The sequence below is a fragment of the Chiloscyllium punctatum genome, chromosome 39 (genome assembly GCF_047496795.1).
Source record: "Chiloscyllium punctatum isolate Juve2018m chromosome 39, sChiPun1.3, whole genome shotgun sequence".
Classification (NCBI taxonomy): Eukaryota; Metazoa; Chordata; class Chondrichthyes; order Orectolobiformes; family Hemiscylliidae; genus Chiloscyllium; species Chiloscyllium punctatum.
The window spans coordinates 33,047,753-33,054,848 of record NC_092777.1 but is presented as its reverse complement, the minus strand read 5'-3'; positions in this window follow the sequence as shown (position 1 = coordinate 33,054,848).

The window sequence follows — 7,096 nt, the reverse complement described above, 5'->3', positions numbered from 1 at the left end:
GAGAGTCATGGAAATTTCTTCTCCAGAAAGGAATGGAGGATGCATCACTGAGTTAGAAAGATTTTTGATAAGGGCAAGGGCAAGGGCAGACAGGAAAGTGGAGTTGGGATCCTGTAAAATCAGACAAGTCCTATGTTTAAATGAGCACAGTTTGACAGTAACTTGAAGATAATTGATGAATATAGTGTACCTCGTGTACCGAAAGCAAGAGACGCTGGAGATCACAGCAGGTCAGACGGCATCCATGGAGAGAAAGCAAGCTAACATTTTGAGTCTAGATGAAATGTTAGCTTGCTCTCTCTCCATGGATGCTGTCTGACCCGCTGTGATCTCCAGCGTTTGTTGCTTCTCAGTACAGGTTCCAGCATCTGCACTAATTTGCTCCTACATTGAGTACCTAGCGTACATTGTCAATACTTCATCACACCATATGTATTGTTTAATTTGGAGGTGAGCTTAAATTTAAACTTGGAGTGCAATCAGAGTTTCTGAATGAAGAATTATTTCAACAATGAATAAAGTCACTCGCTAGAAATGAATGGAGAAGATCACTCAGCCTATTTCAATACATCTATTGTCAAGACATCCCCCTCAGCACAGAATTATAGAATCCGTACATTGTGGAAGCAGGCCATTTGGCCCATTGAGTCTACTCTGACCCTCCGAAGAGCATCCCACACAGATCCACCCCCTTCCCTATCCTTGTAACCCTGCACTTCCCATGACTAATCCATCTAACCTGCACGTCCCTGGATACTTTGGGCAATTTACATGGCCAATCTACCTAACCTACACATCTTTGGACTGTGGGAGGAAACCAGAGCACTCAGAGGAAACCCACGCAGACACGGGGAGAACATGCAAACTCCCACAGATTGTCAGCCAAGGCTGGGATTGAACTCAGGTCCCTGGAGCTGTGAGGCAGCGGTTCTAAACACTGAGCCACTGTGCTGCCCCCACCCATGACATTCCCATATTTCTTTAATGATTTTTGTCTTAGCTGCTCTCCTCTAAAATCAATCCATGTTTTGATTGTCATTGTACAAATACCTTCCTGACATTCTTCCTACATGGCATAATGGCACATCTCCATGGGTGCTGTCTGACCTGCTGTGATCTCCAGCGTTTCTTGCTTTTGGTACACAAGGTACACTATATTCATCAATTATCTTCAAGTTACTGTCAAACTGTGCTCATTGAAACATAGGACTTGTCTGATTTTACAGGATCCCAACTCCACTTTCCTGCCTGCCCTTGCCCTTGCCCTTGTCAAAAATCTTTCTAACTCAGTGATGCATCCTCCATTCCTTTCTGGAGAAGAAAATTCCATGACTCTCATAAAAACCCCTTAGCTCCATCTTGGCAGTGAGATTTCATATGCTTAAAATGTGTCCCCTCTTTCTAGTTTCCTCCACAAGCACCAGGGACCTGGGTTCAATTCCAGCCTCGGGTGACTGTTTGTGTGATATATGCACATTCCCCCTGTATCTGCGTGGGTTTCCTTCCACAATCCAAAGATGTGCAGGTTAGATGGGCCATGCTAAATTGCCCATAGTATTCAGGGATGTGTAAGTTAGGGGCATTAGTGAGGGGTAAATGTAGGATAACAGGGCAGGGGAATGGATCTGAATGGGATACTCTTTGGAGGGTTGGGGTGGACCTGTTGGGCCGAAGGACCAGTTTCCACATTGTTGGGATTTTTAAAAAAATCTATTTTCTGCTTTTGAGGCCATCTTCCGTTTTTTTTACACAGTTATAATGTAAACACAATTTTAACTTTGCAGAAGTTGGATTTTCTCAACACTAGCAAAATGTCAAAAACAAAAACAGAAACAGAAATTGCTGGAAAAACTTTGCAGGTCTGCCAGCATCCACAGAGAGTAATCAGAGTTAAGTTTTCAGGTCCAGTGACCATTCTTCAGAATTGACATTCTGTGTTCTGAAGTGGAGTCACTGGACCCAAAACCCTAATGCTGTACTGAGGGAGCACTGCAGTGTAGAAGGTCCTGTCTTTTGGATGAGATATTTAAAAAGCCCTGACTACTTAATGATGCAGGAGCTCCCATGGCATTATTTTGAAAAACAATAGTGGAGTTATCCTCAATGTCCCGGTCAACCCTCATCTCTCAGTCAACATCACACGAAAGAAGCAGATTATCTGGTCATTATCTTACCTTTAACAGTAAGAGTTTGGTAAAATGGCTATAAAGTTCTTTATCTGATGGTTGTGAAAAGTGTTACATCGATGCAAGTCTTTCTTTCTTTAACTATGATGTGTAGTTGCCGATGTTGGGCTGGGGTGTACAAAGTTAAAAATCACACAACACCAGGTTAATTGTCCAACAGGTTTATTTGGAAATACTAACTTTCAGAGCACTGCTCCTTCATCAGGTAGCTGTGGAGCAGGGTCATAGGACACAGAATTTATAGCAAAAGATTGCTTCTAGATTTGTTAACTATCTAGTTGCATGACAATGATCTTTTGCTATAAATTATAACCTGGTGCTGTGTGATTTTTAACTTTCTTTAATCAAATCAGCTAATATTTCTTAATCACATGCCGCTTTAGATAATGTATCCAGAATACGTATAGAACTCAACTTTCTCATAATGGCATGATTTCACACTCATTTGCAGTTAACTCTATCTTCAACTTAATACTCAGCTCAAATTAATTTTGTCAGTCTTTGCTTCCTGAGATTTGGCTACCCCATGCGAGCAAATCTTCTTTTAAATATCCATTAGTTTGTAAGGTCCTAATTTACTGATTGTACTTAAAGAATGAAATGTATTATTCACAAACTTTGAAAACATTACTGAAAGTATAAAGGAAAAACATATTAAGTCAAAGAGGGCATCAAGATTGCACAGAATGCAGCTACTGATTTGCTGATCAACACCCTTACCTTCATAGCATCTACTGAAACCGGTCCGCTTGCTTAGCCTCTTCTGTGCCCAGTATATCCATAACATACTGTGAACTTTCAGTCAATACTTTTAAAAAATTTCGACAAACGAGCTGTTTGGATGGCTGTCACAAATAATGTGACTTTTGGTATTTTGACAGCAGACAGTATCAAGTCACCAGTGATTGCTTAATTAACTATGGAAATAGGTGAGAGTACCTCACAGCTTTCTGTGAAACTCACACATCTCATTGGTTAAGGATGTGCTGGCATGGAAAAACCGTGGAGCTTCCAGAGTGCCTGGCTCCATGCTTTATGCTGGATAAAAGGGGAAACCAAAACTCATTGACTATGATCAAATTCCATTGTATCACAATGATCTTCCCCATCAAAAGGAGATTGACTGGTCCTCTGAGATCCAACCTAGCAAACACGTGATTAACTGGTTCCATGGATTATACTCTTATTACTTCAGGATCCAGCAGATCCATCAGTTGTCAGTCGACCTGAGAATCAGACACTGAAACTAGCTGGAAGTCATCACCTTAGGGATACAGACCAGGTGCAGGCAGATGGGATTAGTTTAGAATTACAACATGGTTGGCACAGACAGAGCGGGCCGAAGAGTTCACCCGAGAGTCAATCTCCTAGATATTCAACTACAAGAAGCCTTACAATGAATGCTTCAGTGCATGAGAACCTCACTTCAACTTTAAAGCATTGAATATATTTAAGAAACAATAGGTCTATCTGACGGGATGCTGGAAATCATAATTCAAAGACTGAATTATGTGTATTCTGCAAAGGTGCATTATCCTTGGCTAATCTTTGTTTTATGTCCATGTGTGCACATGTGTGAGACTGAGAGATATTGCATTAATTTCAGTTAGGTATGTAAGAATAAATAATAATCTTCGTTTTAAATTTGCAAAAGCTTGCTGCTGATTTGGTTAATTGAGACATTTCAAGACACATCTCTTTCCATAGAAAACTTCCTACTGTGGGCAATAAGAGAGTGTATATATTCTTTCCATGCACCCTGGCTATTCTCCCTGATATAACCTTCATCTCTTGACCCATAAATACAAGGAATGCAAACTCGAGTGATTAAAACAATAACTGGGGTAGCCATTTATTTGCCAGATTTGGATGGATCACATGAAATGTTCTTGCCTGTCAACACTGTCCAACAGTCCAGTATCATCCATAATCCCTTACTTAACTAAAAATTGTCTTAAAATCATAGAATGTTATGACATTTCAAGTACTCATTCAAGTGCTTTCTAAAGGTTGTGAGGTTTCCATTCAGTGCATTCCACATTCCCACCACTCTCTCAATCCCCTGTCTCCTCTACAAGATATGCACAGGTTTATACATCAGGGAGAGAGAATAGGCTGTATCCTATTCCTTCTCAAATTTAGAATCTGAGGAATGACTCAACAGAGGTCTTTGAATTATGAAAGGTTTTGTTAGAGTGAGTACAGCAAGCATGTTTCCTCTTTTGGGGAAATGCATAACTCGAGGTCATCAACATAATAAGAGCACCAAGAAATTCAGTCGGAAATTCAAAGACACACTTTTAGCCAAATATGATAAAAATGTGGAACTCATGACCACAGAAAGTTTAGGCGGAAAGGGCAGATGTATATAAGGGGAAGCTAGACAAGTATGTGAAACAGAAGGAATAGAGAGTAAAGCTGATGATTTACACAAGGAAAGATGGGTGGATGCTTCGCCAGTTGATCATACACATTGACATGGAGTGTTTAGGCGAAATGGTACGATTCTGTGCAATATACTCCTAAGGAATCTTATAGACGTGGTCAAATCCTATGGATTTCATTTGCAACAGTACTATGATAATCTAATCAGCTACCTCTACCACTTCACTCTTTTTAAAATTCCCACTCTTGTTTTCAAATCCTTGCATGGACTCTCCCCAGATCTGAAATCACCACCGACCCCAAAACCCACCAGGATATCTATGTTCCTTGGCCATTTGAGGATCCCAATTTTAAATTCTCCACCATTGCTAACTGTGCCATCAGCTACTAAGACCCCAATCTCTGGAATTTCCTTCTTGCATTTCACTATTCTCAACAGCAAGAAATCAGAATGGTGTGTTGCCTCCCTGGTGCCAGGATAAAGGATATCTCGGAGACAGTGCAGAATATTCTCAAAGGGGAGAGGGACTAGCTGGAGGCTGTTATACACATTAAACTAACAACATAGGAACAGAAAAGGGTGAGATTCTGAAGGGAGAATATAGGAAGTTAGGTAGGAATTTAAAAACGAGTTCCTCAAAGATAGTAATATCTAGATTACTCCTGGTGCTACGAACGAGTGTGGATAGAAATAGGAGGATAAGCAGATGGATGCATGACTGAGAAGCTAGTGCAGGGAGAATAGTTCACATTTTGGGATCATTGGAATCTCTTCTGGGGTATAAGTGACCTGTACAAGAAGGACATCTTGTACCTGAATCTGAAGGGGACTAATATACTGGCAGGGAGATTTGTTAGAGCTGCTTGAGCGGATATAAACTAGTAAAATGGAGGGGTGAGACCCAGGGAGATAGTGGGGAAAGAGATCAGTCTGAGACTGGTAGCATTGGGAAAAGGAGTGAGTCAAACAGTCAGGGCAAGCAGGAACAAAGCAGAGAACAAGGTAAATTAAACTGCATTTACTTCAATGCAAGAGGCCTAACAGGGAAGGCAGATGGAAACGTGGGATTGGAATCTCATAGCAATTACAGAAACATGGCTCAGGGATGGACAGGACTGCCAGCCTAACATTCCAGGACACAAATGCTACAGGAAGGATAGAAAGGGGGGGGCAAGAGAGGAGGAGGAGTGGTGTTTTTGTTAAGGGATAACATTAGGGTTGTACTTAGGGAGAATATTCCTGGGAATATGTCCAGGGAAGTTATTTGGGTGGAACTGAGAATTAAGAAAGGGATGATCACCTTATTGGGATTGTACAATAGACCCCCTAATAGTTAGCGGGAAATTGAGAAACAAATTTGCAAAGAGATTTCAGTTCTCTGTAAAAATAACAGGGTGATTATGGTAGGGGATTTTAACACGCCAAACATAGACTGGAACTGCCTTAGTGTTAAGGGTTTAGATGGACAGGAATTCGTTAAGGGTGTACAAGAAAAATTTCTGATTCAGTATGTGGATGTACCTACTAGAAAAGGTGCTAGAGAAGACCTATTCTTGGGAAATAAGGCAGGGCAAGCGTTTGAGGTGTTAGTGGGGGAGTACTTTGGGGCCAGTGACCATAATTCTATTAGTTTTAAAATAGTGATGGAAAAGGATAGACAAGGTCTAAAGTTCAAATTCTAAATTGGAGGAAGGCCAATGATGACAGTATTAGTCAAGAACTTTCAAAAATGGATTGGGTGCAGATGTTCGCAGTTAAAGGAGTGGCTGGAAAATGGGAAGCCTTCAAAAATACAGACTTCTGTGTAATCCAAGACGGAGGACGGGAAAAACTTCTGGCTGTAAGACTTGCTCCTTTTTTTGAGGTATTTTAGGTCCTGGAGGTGATTTCCTCAAATTCCAGGAGCAGCAATTACTGTTTTATATGCTGTTGCATTGTTTTGGAACTTTGGAAAAAAAAAGTCAAAACAACAGCAGTTTTAACAGGGAGAAGAGCAGACAAAGGAAGCACATGGTGAGGACAGTGCAGGAGAGAGAGAGAAAACCTGCACAGTTACCGCCTTTGCTGTTTGATTTCGTGTATTGCTGGACATTGGGGTGCATCTGGGAAAAATAACAAACAGTGCAACCTTTTCACGTAGAGTGTGGTACATGTATGGAATGAGCTGCCGGGGATGTGGTGGAGGCTGGTACAATTGCAACATTTAAGAGGCATTTGGATGGGTATATGAATAGGAAGGGTTTGGAAGGATATGGGCCGGGTGCTAGCAGGTGGGACTAGATTGGGTTGGGATATCTGGTCGGTGTAGACTGGTTGGACTGAAGGGTCTGTTTCCATGCTGTACATCTCTATTACTCTATGACTCTAATGAGATAATGAGAGTCCAGAGACAGTATGTTTCTGTTTAGGTGTAAAGAAAAGCTGGTAGATGTAGGGAATGCTGTATAATGAGAGAAATTGAGATTTTGGTCAAGAAAAAGAAGGAAGCATATGTCAGGTAGAGACAACAGAGGTCGAGTGAAAC